The sequence below is a fragment of the Bos javanicus genome, unplaced genomic scaffold (genome assembly GCF_032452875.1).
Source record: "Bos javanicus breed banteng unplaced genomic scaffold, ARS-OSU_banteng_1.0 tig00002723_1, whole genome shotgun sequence".
In the NCBI taxonomy this organism is placed as follows: Eukaryota; Metazoa; Chordata; class Mammalia; order Artiodactyla; family Bovidae; genus Bos; species Bos javanicus.
In genome coordinates, this window is record NW_026893594.1 from 618,553 (window position 1) to 628,971 (window position 10,419).

A 10,419-nucleotide genomic window follows, 5' to 3' on the forward strand; every position below is an offset into this window, starting at 1 on the left:
CTGCCTGATAATCGCCAGCTGGGCCGCAGGATTCATGCCTGCTCAGCTGCCTGATAACCGTCAGCTGGGCCGCAGGATTCATGCCTGCTCAGCTACCTGATAACCGCCAGCTGGGCCGCAGGATTCATGCCTGCTCAGCTGCCTGATAATCGCCAGCTGGGCCGCAGGATTCATGCCTGCTCAGCTGCCTGATAATCGCCAGCTGGGCCGCAGGATTCATGCCTGCTCAGCTGCCTGATAATCGCCAGCTGGGCCGCAGGATTCATGCCTGCTCAGCTGCCTGATAATCGCCAGCTGGGCCGCAGGATTCATGCCTGCTCAGCTGCCTGATAATCGCCAGCTGGGCCGCAGGATTCATGCCTGCTCAGCTGCCTGATAATCGCCAGCTGGGCCGCAGGATTCATGCCTGCTCAGCTGCCTGATAATCGCCAGCTGGGCCGCAGGATTCATGCCTGCTCAGCTGCCTGATAATCGCCAGCTGGGCCGAAGGATTCATGCCTGCTCAGCTGCCTGATAATCGCCAGCTGGGCCGCAGGATTCATGCCTGCTCAGCTGCCTGATAACGCCAGCTGGGCCGCAGGATTCATGCCTGCTCAGCTGCCTGATAATCGCCAGCTGGGCCGCAGGATTCATGCCTGCTCAGCTGCCTGATAATCGCCAGCTGGGCCGCAGGATTCATGCCTGCTCAGCTGCCTGATAATCGCCAGCTGGGCCGCAGGATTCATGCCTTCTCAGCTGCCTGATAATCGCCAGCTGGGCCGCAGGATTCATGCCTGCTCAGCTGCCTGATAATCGCCAGCTGGGCCGCAGGATTCATGCGTGCTCACCTGCCTGATAATCGCCAGCTGGGCCGCAGGATTCAGGCCTGCTCAGCTGCCTGATAATCGCCAGCTGGGCCGCAGGATTCATGCCTGCTCAGCTGCTTGATTCTTGCCTGCTGAGGCACATGATCCGTGCAGGAGAGCTACCTGATCAGCCCATGAGCAGTCACATGATCAGCGCCTCTCAGTCACCTGATCACTGCATGACAGGCACGTGATCAGTGCCTGCTGAGGTGCGGGATCAGCGCCTGCTCAGCTGCCTGATAATCGCCAGCTGGGCCGCAGGATTCACACCTGCTCAGCTGCCTGATAATCGCCAGCTGGGCCGCAGGATTCATGCCTGCTCAGCTGCTTGATTCTTGCCTGCTGAGGCACATGATGCGTGCAGGAGAGCTACCTGATCAGCACATGAGCAGTCACATGATCAGTGCCTCTCAGTCACCTGATCACTGCATGACAGGCACGTGATCAGTGCCTGCTGAGGTGCGGGATCAGCGCCTGCTCAGCTGCCTGATAATCGCCAGCTGGGCCGCAGGATTCATGCCTGCTCAGCTGCCTGATAACCGTCAGCTGGGCCGCAGGATTCCTGCCTGCTCAGCTGCCTGATAACCGTCAGCTGGGCCGCAGGATTCATGCCTGCTCAGCTGCCTGATAATCGCCAGCTGGGCCGCAGGATTCATGCCTGCTCAGCTGCCTGATATTCGCCAGCTGGGCCGCAGGATTCATGCCTGCTCAGCTGCCTGATAATCGACAGCTGGGCCGCAGGATTCATGCCTGCTCAGCTGCCTGATAACCGTCAGCTGGGCCGCAGGATTCATGCCTGCTCAGCTGCCTGATAATCGACAGCTGGGCCGCAGGATTCATGCCTGCTCAGCTGCCTGATAATCGCCAGCTGGGCCGCAGGATTCATGCCTGCTCAGCTGCCTGATAATCTCCAGCTGGGCCGCAGGATTCATGCCTGCTCTGCTGCCTGATAATCGCCAGCTGGGCCGCAGGATTCATGCCTGCTCAGCTGCCTGATAATCGCCAGCTGGGCCGCAGGATTCATGCCTGCTCAGCTGCCTGATAATCGCCAGCTGGGCCGCAGGATTCATGCCTGCTCAGCTGCTTGATTCTTGCCTGCTGAGGCACATGATCCGTGCAGGAGAGCTACCTGATCAGCACATGAGCAGTCACATGATCAGTGCCTCTCAGTCACCTGATCACTGCATGACAGGCACGTGATCAGTGCCTGCTGAGGTGCGGGATCAGCGCCTGCTCAGCTGCCTGATAATCGCCAGCTGGGCCGCAGGATTCACACCTGCTCAGCTGCCTGATAATCGCCAGCTGGGCCGCAGGATTCATGCCTGCACAGCTGCCTGATAATCGACAGCTGGGCCGCAGGATTCATGCCTGCTCAGCTGCCTGATAATCGCCAGCTGGGCCGCAGCATTCATGCCTGCTCAGCTGCCTGATAACCGCCAGCTGGGCCGCAGGATTCATGCCTGCTCAGCTGCCTGATAATCGCCAGCTGGGCCGCAGGATTCATGCCTGCTCAGCTACCTGATAACCGCCAGCTGGGCCGCAGGATTCATGCCTGCTCAGCTGCCTGATAATCGCCAGCTGGGCCGCAGGATTCATGCCTGCTCAGCTGCCTGATAATCGCCAGCTGGGCCGCAGGATTCATGCCTGCTCAGCTGCCTGATAATCGCCAGCTGGGCCGCAGGATTCATGCCTGCTCAGCTGCCTGATAATCGCCAGCTGGGCCGCAGGATTCATGCCTGCTCAGCTGCCTGATAATCGCCAGCTGGGCCGCAGGATTCATGCCTGCTCAGCTGCCTGATAATCGCCAGCTGGGCCGCAGGATTCATGCCTGCTCAGCTGCCTGATAATCGCCAGCTGGGCCGCAGGATTCATGCCTGCTCAGCTGCCTGATAATCGCCAGCTGGGCCGCAGGATTCATGCCTGCTCAGCTGCCTGATAATCGCCAGCTGGGCCGCAGGATTCATGCCTGCTCAGCTGCCTGATAACCGCCAGCTGTTCCGCAGGATTCATGCCTGCTCAGCTGCCTGATAATCGCCAGCTGGGCCGCAGGATTCATGCCTGCTCAGCTGCCTGATAATCGCCAGCTGGGCCGCAGGATTCATGCCTGCTCAGCTGCCTGATAATCGCCAGCTGGGCCGCAGGATTCATGCCTGCTCAGCTGCCTGATAATCGCCAGCTGGGCCGCAGGATTCATGCCTGCTCAGCTGCTTGATTCTTGCCTGCTGAGGCACATGATCCGTGCAGGAGAGCTACCTGATCAGCACATGAGCAGTCACATGATCAGTGCCTCTCAGTCACCTGATCACTGCATGACAGGCACGTGATCAGTGCCTGCTGAGGTGCGGGATCAGCGCCTGCTCAGCTGCCTGATAATCGCCAGCTGGGCCGCAGGATTCACACCTGCTCAGCTGCCTGATAATCGCCAGCTGGGCCGCAGGATTCATGCCTGCTCAGCTGCCTGATAATCGACAGCTGGGCCGCAGGATTCATGCCTGCTCAGCTGCCTGATAATCGCCAGCTGGGCCGCAGGATTCATGCCTGCTCAGCTGCCTGATAACCGTCAGCTGGGCCGCAGGATTCATGCCTGCTCAGCTGCCTGATAATCGCCAGCTGGGCCGCAGGATTCATGCCTGCTCAGCTGCCTGATAATCGCCAGCTGGGCCGCAGGATTCATGCCTGCTCAGCTGCCTGATAATCGCCAGCTGGGCCGCAGGATTCATGCCTGCTCAGCTGCCTGATAATCGCCAGCTGGGCCGCAGGATTCATGCCTGCTCAGCTGCCTCATAATCGCCAGCTGGGCCGCAGGATTCATGCCTGCTCAGCTGCCTGATAATCGCCAGCTGGGCCGCAGGATTCATGCCTGCTCAGCTGCCTGATAATCGCCAGCTGGGCCGCAGGATTCATGCCTGCTCAGCTGCCTGATAATCGCCAGCTGGGCCGCAGGATTCATGCCTGCTCAGCTGCCTGATAACCGCCAGCTGTTCCGCAGGATTCATGCCTGCTCAGCTGCCTGATAATCGCCAGCTGGGCCGCAGGATTCATGCCTGCTCAGCTGCCTGATAATCGCCAGCTGGGCCGCAGGATTCATGCCTGCTCAGCTGCCTGATAATCGCCAGCTGGGCCGCAGGATTCATGCCTGCTCAGCTGCCTGATAATCGCCAGCTGGGCCGCAGGATTCATGCCTGCTCAGCTGCTTGATTCTTGCCTGCTGAGGCACATGATCCGTGCAGGAGAGCTACCTGATCAGCACATGAGCAGTCACATGATCAGTGCCTCTCAGTCACCTGATCACTGCATGACAGGCACGTGATCAGTGCCTGCTGAGGTGCGGGATCAGCGCCTGCTCAGCTGCCTGATAATCGCCAGCTGGGCCGCAGGATTCACACCTGCTCAGCTGCCTGATAATCGCCAGCTGGGCCGCAGGATTCATGCCTGCTCAGCTGCCTGATAATCGACAGCTGGGCCGCAGGATTCATGCCTGCTCAGCTGCCTGATAACCGCCAGCTGGGCCGCAGGATTCATGCCTGCTCAGCTGCCTGATAATCGCCAGCTGGGCCGCAGGATTCATGCCTGCTCAGCTGCCTGATAATCGCCAGCTGGGCCGCAGGATTCATGCCTGCTCAGCTGCCTGATAATCGCCAGCTGGGCCGCAGGATTCATGCCTGCTCAGCTGCCTGATAATCGCCAGCTGGGCCGCAGGATTCATGCCTGCTCAGCTGCCTGATAATCGCCAGCTGGGCCGCAGGATTCATGCCTGCTCAGCTGCCTGATAATCGCCAGCTGGGCCGCAGGATTCATGCCTGCTCAGCTGCTTGATTCTTGCCTTCTGAGGCACATGATCCGTGCAGGAGAGCTACCTGAGCAGCACATGAGCAGTCACATGATCAGCGCCTCTCAGTCACCTGATCACTGCATGACAGGCACGTGATCAGTGCCTGCTGAGGTGCGGGATCAGCTCATGCTCAGCTGCCTGATAATCGAGAGCTGGGCCGCAGGATTCATGCCTGCTCAGCTGCCTGATAATCGCCAGCTGGGCCGCAGGATACATGCCTGCTCATCTGCTTGATTCTTGCCTGCTGAGGCACATGATCCGTGCAGGAGAGCTACCTGATCAGCACATGAGCAGTCACATGATCAGCGCCTCTCAGTCACCTGATCACTGCTTTACAGCCACGTGATCAGTGCCTCCTGAGGTACGGGATCAGCGCGTGCTCAGCTGCCTGATAATCGCCAGCTGGGCCGCAGGATTCATGCCTGCTCAGCTGCCTGATAATCGCCAGCTGGGCCGCAGGATTCATGCCTGCTCAGCTGCCTGATAATCGCCAGCTGGGCCGCAGGATTCATGCCTCCTCAGCTGCCTGATAATCGCCAGCTGGGCCGCAGGATTCATGCCTGCTCAGCTGCCTGATAATCGCCAGCTGTGCCGCAGGATTCATGCCTGCTCAGCTGCTTGATTCTTGCTTGCTGAGGCACATGATCCGTGCAGGAGAGCTACCTGATCAGCACATGAGCAGTCAAATGATCAGCGCCTCTCAGTCACCTGATCACTGCATGACAGGCACGTAATCAGTGCCTGCAGAAGTGCGGGATCAGCGCCTGCTCAACTGCTTGATAATCGCCAGCTGGGCCGCAGGATTCATGACTGCTCAGCTGCCTGATAATCGCCATGTGGGCCGCAGGATTCATGCCTGCTCACCTGCATGATAATCGCCAGCTGGGCCGCAGGATTCATGCCTGCTCAGCTGCCTGATAATCGCCAGCTGGGCCGCAGGATTCTTGCCTGCTCAGCTGCCTGATAATCGCCAGCTGGGCCGCAGGATTCATGCCTGCTCAGCTGCCTGATAATCGCCAGCTGGGCCGCAGGATTCATGCCTGCTCAGCTGCTTGATTCTTGCCTGCTGAGGCACATGATCCGTGCAGGAGAGCTACCTGATCAGCACATGAGCAGTCACATGATCAGCGCCTCTCAGTCACCTGATCACTGCATGACAGGCACGTGATCAGTGCCTGCTGAGGTGCGGGATCAGCGCGTGCTCAGCTGCCTGATAATCGCCAGCTGGGCCGCAGGATTCACGCCTGCTCAGCTGCCTGATAATCGCCAGCTGCGCCGCAGGATTCATGCCTGCTCAGCTGCCTGATAATCGCCAGCTGGGCCGCAGGATTCTTGCCTGCTCATCTGCTTGATTCTTGCCTGTTGAGGCACATGATCCTTGCAGGAGAGCTACCTGATCAGCACATGAGCAGTCACATGATCAGCGCCTCTCAGTCACCTGATCCCTGCATGACAGGCACGTGATCAGTGCCTGCATATGTGCGGGATCAGCGCCTGCTCAGCTGCCTGATAATAGACTGCTGTGCCGCAGGATTCATGCCTGCTCATCTTCCTGATAATCGCCAGCTGGGCCCCAGAATTCATGCCTGCTCAGGTGCCTGATAATCGCAAGCTGGGCCGCAGGATTCATGCTTGCTCAGCTGCCTGATAATCGCCAGCTGGGCCGCAGGATTCATGCCTGCTCACCTGCTTGATAATCGCCAGCTGGGCCGCAGGATTCATGCCTGCTCACCTGCCTGATAATCGCCAGCTGATCCGCAGGATTCATGCCTGCTCACCTGCCTGATAATCGCCAGCTGGGACGCAGGATTCATGCCTGCTCACCTGCCTGATAATCGCCAGCTGGGCCGCAGGATTCATGCCTGCTCACCTGCCTGATAATCGCCAGCTGGGCCGCAGGATTCATGCCTGCTCAGCTGCCTGATAATCGCCAGCTGGGCCGCAGGATTCATGCCAGCTCAGCTGCCTGATAATCGCCAGCTGGGCCGCAGGATTCATGCCTGCTCAGCTGCCTGATAATCGCCAGCTGGGCCGCAGGATTCATGCCTGCTCAGCTGCCTGATAATCGCCAGCTGGGCCGCAGGATTCATGCCTGCTCAGCTGCCTGATAATCGCCAGCTGGGCCGCAGGATTCATGCTTGCTCAGCTGCCTGATAATCGCCAGCTGGGCCGGAGGATTCATGCCTGCTCAGCTGCCTGATAATCTCCAGCTGGGCCGCAGGCTTCATGCCTGCTCAGCTGCCTGATAATCGCCAGGTGGTCCGCAGGATTCATGCCTGCTCAGCTGCCTGATAATCGCCAGCTGGTCCGCAGGATTCATGCCAGCTCAGCTGCCTGATAATCGCCAGCTGGGCCGCAGGATTCATGCCTGCTCAGCTGCCTGATAATCGCCAGTTGGGCCGCAGGATTCAGGCCTGCTCAGCTGCCTGATAATCGTCAGCTGGGCCGCAGGATTCAGGCCTGCTCAGCTGCCTGATAATCGCCAGCTGGGCCGCAGGATTCATGCCTGCTCATCTGCCTGATAATCGCCAGCTGGGCCGCAGGATTCATGCCTGCTCAGCTGCCTGATAATCGCCAGCTGGGCCGCAGGATTCATGCCTGCTCAGCTGCTTGATTCTTGCCTGCTGAGGCACATGATCCGTGCAGGAGAGCTACCTGATCAGCACATGAGCAGTCACATGATCAGCGCCTCTCAGTCACCTGATCACTGCATGAAAGGCACGTGATCAGTGCCTGCTGAGGTGCGGGATCAGCGCCTGCTCAGCTGCCTGATAATCGCCAGCTGGGCCGCAGGATTCATGCCTGCTCAGCTGCCTGATAATCGCCAGCTGGGCCGCAGGATTCATGCCTGCTCAGCTGCCTGATAATAGCCAGCTGCGCCGCAGGATTCATGCCTGCTCAGCTGCCTGATAATCGCCAGCTGGGTCGCAGGATTCATGCCTGCTCAGCTGCTTGATTCTTGCCTGCTGAGGCACATGATCCGTGCAGGAGAGCTACCTGATCAGCACATGAGCAGTCACATGATCAGCGCCTCTCAGTCACCTGATCACTGCATGACAGGCACGTGATCAGTGCCTGCTGAGGTGCGGGATCAGCGCCTACTCAGCTGCCTGATAATCGCCAGCTGGGCCGCAGGATTCATGCCTGCTCAGCTGCCTGATAATCGCCAGCTGGGCCGCAGGATTCATGCCTGCTCAGCTGCCTGATAATCGCCATCTGGGCCGCAGGATTCATGCCTGCTCAGCTGCCTGATAATCGCCAGCTGGGCCGCAGGATTCATGCCTGCTCAGCTGCTTGATTCTTGCCTTCTGAGGCACATGATCCCTGCAGGAGAGCTACCTGATCAGCACATGAGCAGTCACATGATCAGCGCCTCTCAGTCACCTGATCACTGCATGACAGGCACGTGATCAGTGCCTGCTGAGGTGCGGGATCAGCTCCTGCTCAGCTGCATGATAATCGACAGCTGGGCCGCAGGATTCATGCCTGCTCAGCTGCCTGATAATCGCCAGCTGAGCCGCAGGATTCATGCCTGCTCTGCTGCTTGATTCTTGCCTGCTGAGGCACATGATCCGTGCAGGAGAGCTACCTGATCAGCACATGAGCAGTCACATGATCAGCGCCTCTCAGTCACCTGATCACTGCATGACAGCCACGTGATCAGTGCCTGCTGAGGTGCGGGATCAGCGCTGCTCAGCTGCCTGATAATCGCCAGCTGGGCCGCAGGATTCATGCCTGCTCAGCTGCCTGATAATCGCCAGCTGGGCCGCAGGATTCATGCCTGCTCAGCTGCCTGATAATCGCCAGCTGGGCCGCAGGATTCATGCCTGCTCAGCTGCCTGATAATAGCCAGCTGGGCCGAAGGATTCATGCCTGCTCAGCTGCTTGATTCTTGCCTGCTGAGGCACATGATCCGAGCAGGAGAGCTACCTGATCAGCACATGAGCAGTCACATGATCAGCGCCTCTCAGTCACCTGATCACTGCATGACAGGCACGTGATCAGTGCCTGCTGAGGTGCGGGATCATGCCTGCTCAGCTGCCTGATAATCGCCAGCTGGGCCGCAGTATTCATGCCTGCTCAGCTGCCTGATAATCGCCAGCTGGGCCGCAGGATTCATGCCTGCTCAGCTGCCTGATAATCGCCAGCTGGGCCGCAGGATTCATGCCTGCTCATCTGCCTGATTCTTGCCTGCTGAGGCACATGATCCGTGCAGGAGAGCTACCTGATCAGCACATGAGCAGTCACATGATCAGCGCCTCTCAGTCACCTGATCACTGCATGACAGGCACGTGATCAGTGCCTGCTGAGGCGGGGGATTAGCGCCTGCTCAGCTGCCTGATAATCGCCAGTTGGGCCGCAGGATTCAGGCCTGCTCAGCTGCTTGATTCTTGCCTGCTGAGGCACATGATCCGTGCAGGAGAGCTGCCTGATCAGCACATGAGCAGTCACATGATCAGCGCCTCTCAGTCACCTGATCACTGCATGACAGGCACGTGATCACTGCCTGCTGCGGTGCGGGATCAGCGCCTGCTCACCTGCTTGATAATCGCCAGCTGGGCCGCAGGATTCATGCCTGCTCAGCTGCCTGATAATCGCCAGCTGGGCCGCAGGATTCATGCCTGCTCAGCTGCCTGATAATCGCCAGCTGGGCCGCAGGATTCATGCCTGCTCAGCTGCCTGATAATCGCCAGCTGGGCCGCAGGATTCATGCCTGCTCAGCTGCCTGATAATCGCCAGCTGGGCCGCAGGATTCATGCCTGCTCAGCTGCTTGATTCTTGCCTGCTGTGGCACATGATCCGTGCAGGAGAGCTACCTGATCAGCACATGTGCAGTCACATGATCACCGCCTCTCAGTCACCTGTTCACTGCATGACAAGCACGTGATCAGTGCCTGCTGAGGTGCGGGATCAGCGCTTGCTCACCTGCTTGATAATCGCCAGGTGGGCCGCAGGATTCATGCCTGCTCAGCTGCCTGATAATTGCCAGCTGGGCCGCAGGATTCATGCCTGTTCAGCTGCCTGATAATCGCCAGCTGGGCCGCAGGATTCATGCCTGCTCAGCTGCTTGATTCTTGCCTGCTGTGGCACATGATCCATGCAGGAGAGCTACCTGATCAGCACATGTGCAGTCACATGATCAGCGCCTCTCAGTCACCTGATCACTGCATGACAGGCACGTGATCACTGCCTGCTGCAGTGCGGGATCAGCGCCTGCTTACCTGCCTGATAATAGCCAGCTGGGCCGCAGGATTTATGCCTGCTCAGCTGCCTGATAATCGCCAGCTGGGCCGCAGGATTCATGCCTGCTCAGCTGCCTGATAATCGCCAGCTGGGCCGCAGGATTCATGCCTGCTCACCTGCTTGATAATCGCCAGCTGGGCCGCAGAATTCATGCCTGCTCAGCTGCCTGATAATCGCCAGCTGGGCCGCAGGATTCATGCCTGCTCAGCTGCCTGATAATCGCCAGCTGGGCCGCAGGATTCATGCCTGCTCAGCTGCCTGATAATCGCCAGCTGGGCCGCAGGATTCATGCCTGCTCAGCTGCTTGATTCTTGCCTGCTGTGGCACATGATCCGTGCAGGAGAGCTACCTGATCAGCACATGTGCAGTCACATGATCAGCGCCTCTCAGTCACCTGTTCACTGCATGACAAGCACCTGATCAGTGCCTGCTGCGGTGCGGGATCAGCGCCTGCTCACCTGCTTGATAATCGCCAGCTGGGCCGCAGGATTCATGCCT